The sequence below is a fragment of the Chiloscyllium plagiosum genome, chromosome 9 (genome assembly GCF_004010195.1).
Source record: "Chiloscyllium plagiosum isolate BGI_BamShark_2017 chromosome 9, ASM401019v2, whole genome shotgun sequence".
Taxonomy (NCBI): domain Eukaryota; kingdom Metazoa; phylum Chordata; class Chondrichthyes; order Orectolobiformes; family Hemiscylliidae; genus Chiloscyllium; species Chiloscyllium plagiosum.
The window spans coordinates 92,186,564-92,203,244 of record NC_057718.1 but is presented as its reverse complement, the minus strand read 5'-3'; positions in this window follow the sequence as shown (position 1 = coordinate 92,203,244).

Sequence of the window (16,681 nt, the reverse complement as noted above, 5' to 3'; positions counted from 1 at the left end):
AGTTCCAAACTTCCAGCTCAGCACTGTCCCCATGACTTGTCCTACCTGCCTATCTTCTTTTCCACCTATCCACTCCACCCTCCTCCCTGACCTATCACCTTCATCCCCTCCCCCACTCACCTATTGTACTCTATGCTACTTTTTCCCTACCCCCACCCTCCTCTAGCTTATCTCGCCACCCTTCAGGCTCTCTGCCTTTATTCCTGATGAAGGGCTTTTGCCCGAAACATCGATTTTACTGCTCCTCGGATGCTGCCTGAACTGCTGTGCTCTTCCAGCACCACTCGTCCAGAAATTGCATAAGGATAGTCAAGTTGAGGGATGTCACACAATATTGGAAGAACATGCATCCAACATCTATTAGTTCCTCATCTCAGGCAATTTCAGTAGGTAGCTTTGAGTTTTGAGTGAAGCTGAGGTGTTTCTTAAGGCTGAGAGATAACTACAAATGAATATAACCTAAGTGTTCTCTTACATGGTAACACTGAGGTAAGTTTGGGTGTAGGGTGCTGTGCTCTTTCCTGTGGACTGATGTATGTCATGTATCTCTATGTAAATGCAACACTTAACATTGTAAAATGCACTAAGGTGCTTCACATATAAGCAAATGAGAGCAGAAATAAAAGAAAAGCATCATTGAAAACGATTTTAAAAAGAGTTTACATGATCAATGCTCATCTTGAAATTATCTCTTCAAGCACACTTTACCTTCCCTTTCCTTAAACATTTCAGTTTATGGAAATGGCCTACAGACTGTCGCAAGCCTGCTGCCTGAATAGAGCTACTGTTGTTTAATTTGGGGTTAGTAAAAGTTTAATCATTTCCTTTCTGTTCCTCACCACAATTTTATGATAAATCCTTAACAAAACCTATTCAAAGAGGTAAATTGTACTTTGTGAGCTCAGCTGCAGATGTGAAAGCTTTCATGCTGAGGCTCATGTATGAAGCTGATCAGCATGGAGCACCTCACACTTAGTTTGCATGAGAAATCCAAAAGGCCCCAGAATGATTTAGGACTTCTCATTCTAAAGCCAAAAATCTGAGAAATTCACGACCCATATCAGATTTGTGATTCTGATACTACCGGGCTGAACATTACCAAAAATCAGCAGAGTGTCACTTTCAGAGTTTCATGGAGAGAAACTAACCATGAGCTCCCCTGAATTATTTCACATAGTTCCCTGCTGCTCACCTTACTATGTCTTGCCTACAGTGCTGCGATTGCTCTATTGTGTGCCCTTGAGTGACAGAAGTACTCACCGCTGCTGGGATCTGCAGCACCGCTGGGTTTCATATTTAAAGTTTAGCCTTGCACCAGATCAAATGTTGCCATCCAGGAATAGCCCTTCACACGTAGGCAAAGAGAAACAGAAAATAAAAGCTTCTGACGGTGTACAGGTGGCATGGGTGGCACTGCATTGGAAATGGAACCTCACATTCATAAACGTATCGCTATTTCACACCAGCGTCAGCCTGATCAACTGTCATAGTAATTGCATCTACAAGAATTAAACTACAGAAGCTACTCATCCTAAGTGCCATACCATGCTAAATGTTGAGGCGGAGGTGGGTACTGCAGATGCTGGAGATCAGAGTCAAGATTAGAGCCGTGCTGGAAAAGCACAGCAGGTCAGGCAGCATCTGAGGAGCAGGAAAAATCGACGTTTCGGGCAAAAGCACTTCATTCGTGTTAAAAGTCTGTCTAGGGGACTACAACTCTTTCCCTGATACCCAGAGTAGAATAACATCTTCCCATTGTTTATTGTGGTACCATCACATATCAAAACCTTCATAGTTGGTAACATTAACTTTTACTGAACAACGGGATAAGCAAAGAGAAAAATATGCTTCTGGGAATAAGCAGAAGTTGCTTGATTTTTGAACAAGAAATTATGTCAATGAATGATGACTTCACCTAACTCACATCTATTGGATGCGAGTGCTAATTAAGTCCTGTCTGGCTTGCCAAACACAGCACCACACTATCATGGTGAATGTGATGTTCTTCCTCCTCAACATCATTACCTTTCTCAGAGGACTTCAACATCCATCACATCCCATCTTGCATGCTCCAGTCGTACAGAGCAGTGCCTGCATTGATTAAACAGCACACTCTGTCTGTAATGTACCACAAGGATCCCTAGACTGACCCAAGCATCCAAACCTCACCTTCAGCAGACCTATTGTCTGTTGCACTGTGATCCTGGGTAAAGAAGAGGCTGCATTTTATCTACATTTGGGATTGCATAATGGTGTCATTAGAAGTTTCTGTTGGTTCTGGACTTGCTGATGCATTTGTTTCTCCTCAATTTCTTTGCACTGTTGTTGCACTGTGGCCATAACAATGATAACTCCTGCTGTGGCTGGATCTATCAACCTATCTAAGGAACACTGGAAATAGAACAAGCCCTTTGTAATGTGAGCAGTTACCATTCCCATCACACACAAATAATAATTTTACAGAGTCATCGATACAGTGGGACATGCAGGAGTTGACAAGGTGAGACAGGGCATGGAATGTCTGTACATTGCCGTTTGATATGGTGAATCCTTTTGCATTATATAGAGGTCAAGTCATGTTGTGTACACACAGTAGGAGATTGTAAATGCAGTAGAATTACTCACACTTTAGACACCCCCTGCCCCCAACACTTACATCATTCAAGAAATGCAGCATTGCATTTAGAGCATGTTGTCAAATACCTACAGATCAAGGTGAGGGGACATCAGTTCCATGCCCTGGTGCAGCATACGAGACACTGGAATAACTTTCTGAACTGTAGCTGGCAAGTGGCATTTTAAAAGGTCATCTATGACTACATTTGCTTCACAGAGATAACTCTGATCAATTTGTAATGTCGTGTTCAAGATTGCTTGTGGTCAGCATTTATATTCCACACAGTTGGTCACTGAGTATGGTTCATGTGCAGAATTATACGATTACAGATAACTTTAATCAGCACAGTGTAAACAACTGGTCAATGCAGTTACAGTTGCCCCTTGAAGGGCCTCACTTACCTCACAATTAGAACATGCATTCGGGAACAGAAAGAAACCATGCCGAGTGTGATGGCAGATTTTTTTCAATTCTGTTGTACATTTGCAATTTGGATGTGGTTAGTCATGCTTCACAGAGTGAGTCACTGACTGAGCCTGTCAATCTAGGTGACCTCCAAACCTTCGTGTTCCTTGCACTCTCTGTCAATCCCCACATTCCCATTCAGCTCTCATTTTCGCCTTCATCTCCCCATGTTGTCCCTCACCTCAAGGCATACAGCTTAGTTACGCTAACCATCGTGCTGCACTGTCCCCTGTTGAAGCCAGGGTGGTGGTGACAATTGATGATCCCTTTTCCTGCAGTAACCTGTGTCTTCCAATGCCTTATCGTCTCCTACACTTACATATTGATTTGTCTCCTGTCTCAATGATTGTTTTGATGAACAGATCCCAAGACTGATCAATTTAGAACAGCCCCAACTGATGAGTGACCAGACCCCTCAATGATATCTGTGCAGTTCCCCAATTGTGATATTTACCTCCAATACTATCACTGCCCATCAAAATATTGTGTTGAAAGGACAGAACACAAACAATTAGTTAGGCCTCAGAACTTGGTGGCCTAGTGATAAATGTAATCCATGGGCATGGGCTGAAGAATTGGGGACTTGGGTTTGAATTCCAGCCTGGCAGTTGGTGGAATTTCAATTCAATTCATAAGTCTAGAATTGAAAGACCATCAATTGTCAAAGCCCACCTGGCTCACTAATGCTCTTCAGGGAAAGAAATGGGCCATCCTTGTCTGATCTGGCCTGCATGTGACTCCATAAACACAACACTGTGGTTGGACACCTGGCTGTCCTCTGAAATAGCATTGAAAGCCGTTCAGTTCAAGGGCAATCAGGGATGTGCAACAAATGCTGGCCTTGCCAGCAACACCCACATCCTATGAAAGAATTGTTTTAGAAATTTATCATTAAGATATTTTCTGACAGGATCCAATCAGAGGCCAATATTTCAATTTGGATTAAACCAAGCAGGTCATAATAAACCTTTCCTTTGTTATACTGCTGACACACCAAAAATCTACTGTGGAATGAAAGCTACATGTGGCATTGTTGTTACTGATTTCTTTCTGGCCTGAGACATGTCTCCCTCAGTTTCCAATCCTTGCCTTAGTCATTTTCCAGTGTCAAGCTTTAGTCTCAGTCTTGTTGCCTCTGAGCAACAACCTCAATTTCAATCTACCATACAGCTACGACATCAGTCTCAATCTACCTTCTAGTCTTCTGATGTAATTCCAGGCTTTCAATCTTCCAAAGCCCCTGAGTCTCCATGCTTCCTCCAGACTACAATTTTCAGTCCCATAAAACTACTTGGTCTCTGATCTCTATTACTACCTGAGGAGCAGGGACGAAATGACTCCATTAACTCTGCCAATCTTCATTTGCCCATTACAAGTTTGCTTCTTTTGGATTTTGAAATTTGAGAGGTCATGCCTTGCCAAATTCCATATGTTTTCCATTATTTATGTCTTAACATTATGCACAGTTTAGATTAGATTAGATTACTTACAGTGTGGAAACAGGCCCTTCAGCCAACAAGTCCACACCGACCCACTGAAACACAACCCACCCAGACCCATTCCCCTACATTTACCCCTTCACCTAACACTACAGGCAATTTAGCATGGCCAATTCACCTAACTTGCACATTTTTGGATTGTCGGAGGAAACCGGAACAGCCGGAGGAACCCCACGCAAACACGGGGAGAATGTGCAAACTCCACACAGTCAGTCGCCCGAGGCAGGAATTGAACCCGGGTCTCTGGCGCTGTGAGGCAGCAGTGCTAACCACTGTGCCACCGTGTCGCCGAGTTTATTCAGATAAGTTTCCTGAGATTAAACAAAAGGACACGATGAGTTTATTCAAACTTTGTTTTTTTCCCTAAGTTAAGAAAGACTAGATAATAGAACACCATTTGCACAGTCACACACATCCATCTGAGCTCCCCACCCCCCGCCCCATACACACACATACAACACTAGTTTGCAGGTACAGCATATAATCAAGAAGGTTAAAGGGATTCTATCCTTTAATAAAAGAGAATTTGAATATCAAAGTAAGATGTTATGCTTCAGTTATGGGGGCTATGGTGAAATCACACATCAAATACCACGTACAGTTTGGATCTCCTTGTCGAAATGGAGAAAGGTGACCAGTGGTCAGTGTTGGGGCCACTGTTGTTTGTAATATACATAAATGATCTGAAAGAGGGCACTGTTGGTATGATCAGCAAGTTTGCAGATGACAGGAAGATTGGTGGAGTAGCAGAAAGCATAAGGGACTGTCAGAGAATACAGGAGGATATAGATAGACTGGAGAGTTGGGTGGAAAAGTGGCAGATGGTTTTCAATCCAGACAAATGTGAGGTGATGCATTTAGGCAAGAATAATTCTAGAGCGAATTATACAATGAACGGAAGAGCCTTGGGAAAAGTTGATGGGCAGAGAGATCTGGGAGTGCAGGTCCATTGTACCTTGAAGGTTGCTGCACAAGTGGATAGAGTGGTCAAGAAGGCACATAGTATACTTGCCTTCATTGGATGGGGTATTGAGTATAAGAGCTGGCAAGTCATGTTAACATTGTACAAGACATTGGTTCGGCCGCATTTAGAATACTGTGTACAGTTCTGGTCGCCACATTATCAAAAGGGTGTCGACACTTTGGAGGGGGTGCAGAGAAGGTTTACGAGGATGTTGCCTGGTATGGAAGGTGCTACCTATGAAGAAAAGTTGAGTAGGTTAGATTTAATTTCATTAGAAAAAAGGAGATTGAGGGGAGCACCTGACTGAGGTTTATAAAATCATGAAGGGTATAGACAGGGTGGATAGAGACAAGCTTTTTCCCAGGGTGAAGGATTCAATAACGAGAGGTCACGCTTTCAAGGTGAGAGGTGGAAAGTTTAAGGGGGATACACGAGGCAAGTACTTCACACAGAGGGTGGTGGCCGTTTGGAACGCATTGCCAGCAGAGGTGGTAGAGGCAGGCATGGTAGATGCATTTAAGATGCATCTGGACAAATGCATGAGTAGGTGGGGAGTAGAGGGATACAGATGCTTAGAAATTGGGCGACAGGTTTCGATAGTACATTTGGATCGGCTCAGGCTTGGCGGGCCGAAGGGTCTGTTCCTGTGCTGTAAATTTTCTTTGTTTAATTAAGGATATAAATCTACTGAAGGCCATTCAGAGTAGGGTTACTGGATTGATATCTGTTGTCCTAGGAGGAGAGGTTGGACAGACTGAACTTTTTTCCATTGATGTTTAGAACAATGAGGGTTACTTGATTGAAGTGTATAAGACCCTGAATAATCTTGACAAGACAGACATGGAAAGGATATTTCTTCTCGTGAACCAGTCCAGAACTTGGGGGGGGGGGGGGGGGGGAGGTGGTAACCTAGCTTAAAATTAGAGATTGCTCTTTCAGAAAAGAGATAAAGAGAATATTTTTTCTCTCAGAGAGTTCTATGATTTAGGAACTCTCTGCCTCAGAAGGCAGTGAAAGTCGGATCATTGAATATTTTTAAGATAGAGATGAATAGATTAAGTAACGATTGTAATGGGGTCAGCCAGATGGACCACATAGAGTATGAATTCCTGATTGGGGCTGTTAATCTGGTCTAGTTAGGAAGCTCTGACTGACAGATATAAACAGAAGTGTTTCCGTGGACCACGTATATATTGGGTGTGGCCGTTTGCACTCCCTTTTTGATTTTCTGAAAAACCTCCTCCTCTGCTTTTGGTTGCACTTCAGTCCCAGGCTCCTGATCTTCGGGCACCCGGTACGGAGGAGGGAGGACAGGTCTGAAGACCTTCTCGTGTGTCTGCTCCTGGGCCTGGCCAAACTGGCCATCAACAGGTCAAGGCAGCGGGCCGTGGAGGGAGTCGTTAGGGCCGACTGCCTGCCCCTCTTCTGCGGTTACGTTAGGGCCCGGCTGTCCTTGGAGAAGGGGCATACGTTGTCCACCAACACCCTGGACCTGTTCAGGGAGAGGTGGGTGCCGCGGGGAGTGGAGTGCATTATTTCCCCCTCCAACTCTATTTTGATTTAGTCCCTACCCTCCCTTCACTGTTTGATCACACAGTACTGTCCTTTGATGTGAAGGGCAGTGTTTGTCACTGGCCACTCGGGTGTTTTCCTATCTTCCTGGTGGTGGAAATTGAATAAAGATTCGTGCACTTTGTGTCTTTCACTGTGTCTCACACCTGCACACACACACCATGGGTGCTGGGGAAAAAAATAAGCACTACCGCAGTTAGGCGGTAGTGTGGGGGTTAAATTAAAAAAAAACAGAAATGTTCACACTGAGAGCTGGCTCTGAGCTATCTGGATCAGTGTCAAGGACTCTCCTTGTGTAAATAAAGGGTGACTTGGTGACAGGATATCGGCCTCTATGGAATAATTTCATTATCTTTACTTCAATGTACGCCATGTGATAAGACAAGATCTGAAAGACAAAACCTCCAACAGTGCAGAACTCTGTACTGCAGTTGAATGCCAGTCTTGATTATGCACTGAAGCCCAATGTTTTAGACCCATAAACTAGTGACACACAGGTGACAATACTACGAACAACTGATGTAAAGAAGATTTATTTTTCCTTTCAGCTTGCACCAAAGGAAAGTGGCAAGAGCTCACTATCAAATAAAATATTTTAAAATAAGTGCTTCAGTTCTCCCTTAAAAGCTTGTGCTCTATCTGTGAATGCGGTGAGCTCTATAAACACAGAAGATGCTAAATTTGAATGTGTTCTGTGATAAATTAGTTGATCTCTGCAAAAGTGACACTAGAAACATTCTAATTGGTATTATTGTCTCCAAATGATGAAAAGAGAAATCAGTCAGTATTCCCATCCTTCTTGCAAAGATCCATAATGTGCAATTACACAAGGGAGAGATAAGGAAGACAGCTTTAAGAAATGAATACCTAATGCCCTTTGATGACCAGAGAAAAAAAGTTGAGTAAAAACATTGATTTTTAAAAAAAAAGATTGCACAAACTTCCACTTATCAATCCAGAGCATGTGGATCACTGTTAATTTATAGGTAAGATTGTAACGATTGTCATTTGATAATCATTAAGGAGATAAAATAGCCATGGTTAGTAGCAGCAATCAGTACTGGACAGTGCAAAAATACTATACCCACAGGACTGGAGACACAATTGCGAAAACAAAATGTCACCTCAGTTCAGCTGGTGTCATTCTATCTTTTGAGTCAAAAATTGTGGTTTTGTCAACCCCAAATCCAGAATTTGGGCACAGAAATGAGGCTTATACATCACTGCACTATTCCTAATTTTTCTTCCTTTAGTTGTGTTTCTTTTTGCTCATGCCTCTGTTAGCAACCACGAGATGTTCCATTTTTTCTACTACTTTTAAGGTAACTTACTGTTGATAAAGCTTTCACTGACCAAGTAAATGAATAAACAGATCCAACGCAACAACTAACTAGGAAGCTGCTCGGTTTTGTATTCAGTCTGGGCTAAAATAGCTAATTTTGCCTGTTAGTTTTTGAGGAGGGGAATGGTGAAGGTAAGGGAGAGAAGGAAAGGGGAAGAAAGGAGGGAAGGTAAGCATTCCAAGTGAGTGAGGATTTTCTAGATGATCTTTCAATGGGCACCCGGTTCTACTCAACTCTGCAAATCACACTCCCGAGCCTGTTTTACGTTCCCCGATTGCAAATTTAGAGGCTGTTTCCACCTCATTCCAAATCCACCCTGTAAACCCCATTCCCTGTCTGACAGGCCTCACTGTTCTATTATGTACAGAAGTCACTCAATTCCTGTCCCTGACTACACGTTCAGAAATAAAAACACAGAGTACTGAAGAAACTCACCAGGTCCAGCAGCATCTGTGGAGAAGGGAACAGAGTTCATGTTTTGAGTAGGATATGATTCTTTGGAACTCAGTTTCAGTAGGCTTCAACCTGTTTAATACTATCCGCTGCCCACCCCCCTAACCACCCCACCCCCAACTCCCCCCAAATAACTGAAATTGAGCAAGGGAGCTGATAGCTGAAAATGTGAGGCTGGAAAAGCGCAGCAGGTCAGGCAGCCCTTCTTCAGAAATCATGCCCGAAACGTCAATTCTCCTGCTCCTTGGATGCTGCCTGACCTGCTGCGCTTTTCCAGCAACACATTTTCAGCTCTGATCTCCAGCATCTGCAGTCCTCACTTTCTCCAAGGGAACTGATAATCAAGACCAACCTGAAAGAAGTTCACTCTTAGTAGCCCTTAAGGTCTCTAGGTTACATGTTGGTCCTCGTCCTAAATAAACACCCATTGACCTCTCATGTTAAGGGGATAAACAGAATGGACAGCCCCTATAATGAGATAACCTGCTCACATTCTTTGGGCACACTCACACAAATAATGAGGACTGGGTTCAAATCACAGACATTAGGCTTTGCCCATTGACTTTTACAGAATGCGTTCAATAAGGGGAAATTTCAAGGATGAGGGAAATAAAGTGACCACACAATTATTGATACACAGCTACATGGAACTGTGAAAAGCATGTTTTCTTTACTTATATATGTTGATATTTTTATGTATAAAGATGAAAGTAGCTGAAAAAAAAGTGACTTCAGTAGCTTTTTTTAAATGGAAATGGCCTGCATCTGCACTGTACAAAACCTGTGGCTAGAAGTTTGAATTGAGATTTTGCTTTATTTCCAAGAGATCCGAATGTAAATGCCACTGCCCCGACGTGTCACTCTCATGCTTCTGAGGTGATGAATGACACGAAGGGAATCTATAAATTTAAATGTACCTCCTTCACGCGTGTTAATGACATTTCATCAAAATGTGATTAACAATCCCCACTCCTCCAAACCCTTTCGCATTTGGCATGAAGAAACCATCCATTTTTCTTGGTTATAAATCATCCTCTGGGAATTTCATGATTGTGTGCTAGGAACACAAGTCACAGATGCCTTCGATGATTTTATTAAAAGAAACTGTACAACAATCAATGCTTCTTTCTAATCTCTCTGGTATCTCACTGGCCATTTGTATAATCTCAGCATATTCTAGAATGATCCGGTTTGTTTCCACGCCTGAGAGACGGGACACAATCCACCATAGACAGCAATCCTTTAAAAATGGCAGTGTTTGAGAAGTTTCAGTTTGTACAGAATTGGTTCCCAGTTTTTTTTATTTCTTTCTCTAAATTATTTGAAGTAACTTGTTTAAAAGAAAAGTTCTTGCTGAATCTATGAAGCCAGTACAAAATGGAGCCAAGTAGATGTGGAAGGTATCGCACTGTGTTCAAATGCCCAGGATCATAAGAAACTAGAGTGGTGAACACAGTCCAGTCTATCATACAAGCCAACCTTTATTCCATTGACTTCATCCACACTGCTCACTGACTGTGGAACTCCACTAGTTGCTACCCTGACAAAGTCTCCTTTGCTCTCTTCCTTCTGCCAGTCAGCCAATCCTCTAAACATGCTAGTACCTTGCTCCCAGCAGCATGGGCTTTCATCTCATTGAGCAGCCTCATGTGCTGCAGCCTGTCAGAGGCCTTTTGGAAATCTGAATAGATAACGGCCACTCCTTTCTCGAACTAGCTTGTTACCTTCTCAAAGAATTCTAACAGATTTGTCAGGCATGACCTCTCCTTGACAAAGCCAAGTTGACTCAGCCCTATTTTGCCATGCTTCGCAGTACTTCACAATCTCACCCTTAACGATGGACTTTAAAGTCTTACAAATGACCAAAGTCAGACTAACCAGCATCTAGTTTCCTGTTTTCTGCCTCCCTCCTACTTAAATATGGTGTTATCTTTGCCATTTTCCAATCCTCTGGGACCCTCACTGATTCAAGTGATTTCTGAAAGGTCAGCCCCAATGCGTGTACAATGTCCTCAGCTATCTCTTTCAGAATTCTGGTCTGGGTGATTTATCAACATTTCAGCTTTCCCAGTACCTTCTCCTTAGCAATGCCAATGCACTCATCCCCTGAATCTCTTGAAGTTCTGTAATGCTGCTGCTGTTTTCCACTGTGACAACTGATATAAATTGCCTATTCAGTTCCTCTGCCCTTTCTTTGTTCCCCATTACTAGATCTCCAGTTTCTCATAATTCATCTTTTCCCCACTTTATTCCTGTTTTAATTATCTTCTGCAGATTTTTGAAGGTTTCCCAATCCTTTGGCTTCTCACTAAAAGGTAGATATTGAAGAAGGCATTTGGTATACTTTCCTTTATTGGTCAAAGCATTGAGCATAAGAGTTGGGGGGTCATGTTGAGGCTTTGTTTTGCCCACTTTTCGAATATTGTGTGCAATTCTGGTCTCCATTCTAGAGGAAGGATATGGTGAAACTTGAAACGGTTCTGAAAAGAACCTGGGTTGGGGGTTTGAATTACAGGGAGAGGTTGAGTAGGCTGGGGCTATTTTCCCTGGAGTGTCAGAGGCTGAGGAGTGACCAAATAAAAGTTTATAAAATCATGAGGAGCATGGATAGGATAAATAAACAAGGTATTTTCCCTGGGATGGGGGAGTCCAGAACTAGAGGACATAGGTTTAGGTTGAGAAGGGAAAGATTTAAAAGGGACCTAAGGGGCAACTTTTTCACACAGAGGGTGGCGCATGTATGGAATGAGCTGCCAGAGGACGTGGTGGAAGCTGGTACAATTACAACATTACAACATCTGGATGGGAATATGATTAAAAGGCGTCAGATGGATATGGGCCAAGTGCTGGCAAATGGGACTAAATTAATTTAGGATATCTGGTCGGCATGCACGAGTTGGAGCTATGTTTCTGTGCTGTACATCTCGATGACTCTATGATTCGGAAAACTTGTCAACATCACAAAGACCCCCCCAATCCCGTTATAATCTCTTCCAATCTCTTCCATAAGGCAGAAGATACAAAAGCTTGAATACGCACCAACAGGTTCAAGACCAGTCTCTTCCAAGTTGTTGTTAGACTTCTGAATGTATCTCTGAAATTTCCAATCCACTGTGGATCTTGTTTTTTGTGCACCTTTATTGCAGCTGGGTAACTTGGTATTTCTCTCTCTTTTCTGTCACTCTATGTTTTTTGCATGTTATGATCTGCATATACAAATCGCAAAACAAAACATTTCACTGTACCTAGGTACATGTGACAATAATAAATCGAATCAAATCAAATCTCACAGACTTCCCAATCTTGTCTGTTACCCCAGAAACCCCTGCTAGAAAATGAATTTGTGGTTGTCAGAAGTGAGCATGAGCAGATTCAATTGCAACATCTGCCATAGTTGGACAGAATAATGGTCACTCTCGACACTTGCAGCTTTGGAAAAGGGTAAGGGAAGTGGTCACACATGGAATTGTGCCTCAGCATTCACCATTTTCAAAGGAATGGGGGCGTGGAAATTTTGGCAGGGAGTGGAATAAAGAAACAGATCAACTGGTGAGAAAAGGAACAGGTTAATATATTCACACCACCCAAGGTGACAGCAGTTTAGGATTTTTATACAGCTTTCTCTGAACGCAAAGTGCTACTCAGGGTGCCCAAAGGACTGAGATGATAGGAAAGAAATGCAAGTGATTCTTTGCCAGTAAAACAGGAGTGAAAACACTTTATAAGTAATTAATTGATCATATTGTGTTTTAGGACTTTCTTTGGACATGAAAGTCACCATATAATTGCAAGTCCCTTTATCATTTTAATTTTAATTTAAAGACCTACCAAACTACAATTGGCACTGATTTCTCCGTTGGTCTGTCTCATCTCTTTTAAAAGGATCCTACTTCCATTTTCTTGTGATTCTCATCTGCTCCTTGATGGTTGTGTTGACTTACACAGGAACTCTCCTGAGACTCTGCAAAAAGGCACAAGGTGATGGGTGGCCAAATGCCACTTCAGTGGCTGCTGCCAACTCAAACATGTTTACAAGCAAGAATACAGACCAGAAAATAGGTTTCTGACATATATTTATGCCGGCTTGTTTGGTTGAAGCTTTGCAAGATTGGTACTGTTGAGCAGGATACATTTGGCGTTCATTAATTATTCATTGTAACTACTTATAAAATACTTCCTCAAGAATAATAAACAGATTGGCTTGAAACCATGATGTGGTAGAATGAGGAAGGAGTGCACTTATTGGATCAAGTGCTTTCTTCACATTCAGTAATCTATTTAATCTTAGTTACTCATATGGGGAAATTCGGCAGCTTCAAATAGTTATGCTGTTCACCTGCTAAAATAGAGCTGTGTTTAGAGTGGCCTTTACCTTTTTTAGGTACTCTCCGTGAAGAAGTGGTTTTAAATAACACATCTTGAACTCATGTCAAGCCTAGTTGCTCAAGGTGCCTTCTGTAGAGTAGCACCTACTTGAAAATACTGGACAGGCACCACCAGCAAGAAGCAAAAATTTCCAGGTTAGAATAAATATAACATATATTTTTAACAGTTTTGCACATGGCTCCATCAGTGTGATGGACTTACATTTGTTGCAGGACAACACATATATATTATATATATCACCATGTTGTTGGAAGTAGACTATACAATATCACCCACGTTTCTGGCTGTGCTATCTTCCACATGATAACAGCTCATCAAACAAATGCTCACTTCCCATTTCACAAACTTCACAGATCGCCATGGTGATTTTTAGCCTGCAGTTGAACTGATGCTACCGCGATTAAAACTTTTGTTAAATAACAGCTTTGATCTAAAACTATTGAAGAAAGAGTTGCAACACTACCAAGTAAATTCTTACAGTAAAACCTTAAAATATTTGGTATGAAATACTTTTTAGGGCCCCACATTTTCTGTCAGCTGTTGAGCACTGGCCAATCCAGTACAATTTCAGACAACTGTAAGTCAGTTTGCAGGTTTCTCAGTTAATTTGCTTTTCTCTGACTTTCTAGTTTGCCTGCTTGTTAATAGGTTTCCTTATCAAAGTGGCCAATTTGAGCAGGATGTGGGCTCGGCTTCCAGCCAGGTTGCAGTGGGAGAGGAGGGGTTTGGACAAGGCAGCACAGCCAGTTCCAACTGCTTCTTTAAACCCATGTCACGCTTGTGTGACAACTGCTCCTCTGCGCCTGTTTGAACTGTCCCTCCCAATTAGCGGTAATAAGTAAGTCTGTAAGGATGAGCAAACACAGTGTATACATCCCTCCAACCCACCAAATTCCCAAGAGCACAACCCTGCTAATAGATGGAGGAAGCCAACTGCATCTTGCACTCTGCCAACAAGTGCAAGCAAAGAGGCAAATTAATGACAAGTCATTTGAAGAGTTTGGTGGAAATTATGCTACGCTGTCTATCCACTGCAGAATTGATTAGTTTGTGTGTGATCAAAGTGGCTGAATCAATAAGCTGAAGCAAAGTGCAGCCAAAGCATGCTCCAGACCAATTTATTCCCAGCAATGATTTTTTTTCAAAAAATGGCATATAAATTACAAAAGTACAAATTGCTGTCCTAGTGCTAGTCCTACTTACTACTACTATTAATGACAAGCTCAGGGAAACTTGTATGCTCATCCATCTCTCTGGTGAATTCAAACCCGCCAATGACTATTTCAGCTGTGGTAGAAACTTCCCGTAGCATGTCTGCCAATGGCTCTGCCATACTTGTTGGCCAGTTATTTGGAAGTGGGCTACTTCATTCAGAGTTCCAAGCAATTATACCATTTCAAACTTTTCATTCAGATGTAAGCTCTGGCAAAAAATGAAGCATCACAAACAAGTTAAAAGTAAATTGATGATGAAACTGCAAGTTCACACATCAATACTAATTTAATGTTCCTATATTACAGCAGGGATTATACTTCAAAAAGGTATTTCATCTGCCGTAAAGCACTTTGGGACATCCATATAAATGCAAGTTCTTATTCAAAGTAATGACTAACAACAAAGTTCAAAAATGTTTTAAAAAATTCAACTATCACCCCATCTCCTACCAGGATTAATGTTCCTCTTCCTTCCCAGAGTTCCAGTCTTTCCCAAGACCAAAATCTAGCAGGAGAGGAGGTGATGGTCTACTGGTAGTATTGCTGGACTGTCAATGCAGAGATCCAGGTAATGTTCTGGGGACCCAGGTTCAAATCCTGCATTCTGGAATTAAGAGTCTAATGATGACCGTTAAAACTTTGTCAGTTGTAGGGGACAAACTAATCTGATTCACTAGTGTCCTTGTGGGAAGAGACCTGCCTTCTTTACCTGGTCTGGCCTACATAAGATCCAGGTCCACAGCAATGCAGGTCCTGTGGGCCTAGATGGCCTACCCAGCGATGCCCTCATCCTGTGAAAGAAGTTTTAAATCAGAATAACAGCAACTAATATCTTTTTTTGAATGAGGTTGTGTTGATGCTGAATACTCATGGAAAAAGCCTAAGCCTGGATTTGATGGGATGCATCTTTGGATATTGAATGAAATAGATACAGAGGTAGTGGATGCACTGGCCATAATCTTATATCCATCCTTAGATTCTGGAAAGGATTGGAAAACTACCAAAGTAACATCTTTATTTGAAAATAAAGAGTCAAGAAACAGATAACAATAGGCCAATTATCTTAACATCTATTACTGGGAAAATGTTAGTTTAATATAAAGAATGAAATAACAGGACATTGAGGAATACATAATATGATCAAGCAAAGTTATCATGACTTTATGAAGGGTTAATCATACCTGACAAACTTATTGGAATTTTCTGTGGAGGTAGCAAGCAGGACAGATAAAAGGGAAGCGGTGGATGTAATATATTTGAACTTCCAAACGGCACTTGTAATATACAGCATGGAAGGCTATTTAATAAGATAAGACCCCACAGTGTTGGAGGTGTTATGTCAGCATGGATAGAGGATTGGCTAACTAATAAAAGACAAGAGTATTGGGATAATAGACAATTGACAATAGACAATAGGTGCAGGAGTAGGCCATTCTGCCCTTCGAGCCAGCACCACCATTCATTATGATCATGGCTGATCATCCTCAATCAGTATCCTGTTCCTGCCTTATCCCCATAACCCTTGATTCCACTATCCTTAAGAGCCCTTTTCTACTCTTTCTTGAAAGTATCCAGAGACTTGGCCTCCACAGCCTTCTGGGGCAGAGCATTCCATACACCCACCACTCTCTGGGTGAAGAAGTTTCTCCTCAACTCTGTTCTAAGTGACCTACCCCTTATTTTTAAACTGTGTCCTTTGGTTCAGGACTCACCCATCAGCGGAAGCATGCTTCCTGCCTCCAGATTGCCGAATCCTTTAATAATCTTGTCTCAATCAGATCCCCTCTCAGCCTTCTAAACTCAAGCGTACACAAGCCCAGTCACTCCAATCTTTCAGCGTAAGATAGTCCTGCCATTCCGGGAATTGACCTTGTGAACCTACGCTGCACTCCATCAATAGCCAGAATGTCTTTCCTCAAATTTGGAGACCAAAACTACGCACAATATTCTAGGTGCGGTCTCACCAGGGCCCCGTACAGCTGCAGAAGGACCTCTTTGCTTCTATGCTCAATTCCTCTTGTTATGAAGGCCAGCATTTTTAGTAAATTAGTGACTCATAAAATGCCAGGGAGATCAGTGCTGGGGACACAATTATTGACAAAACATATTAATGACTTAGATTAGGAAAGTGAATGCACTCTCACCAAGTTTGCAGATAACAAAAATGT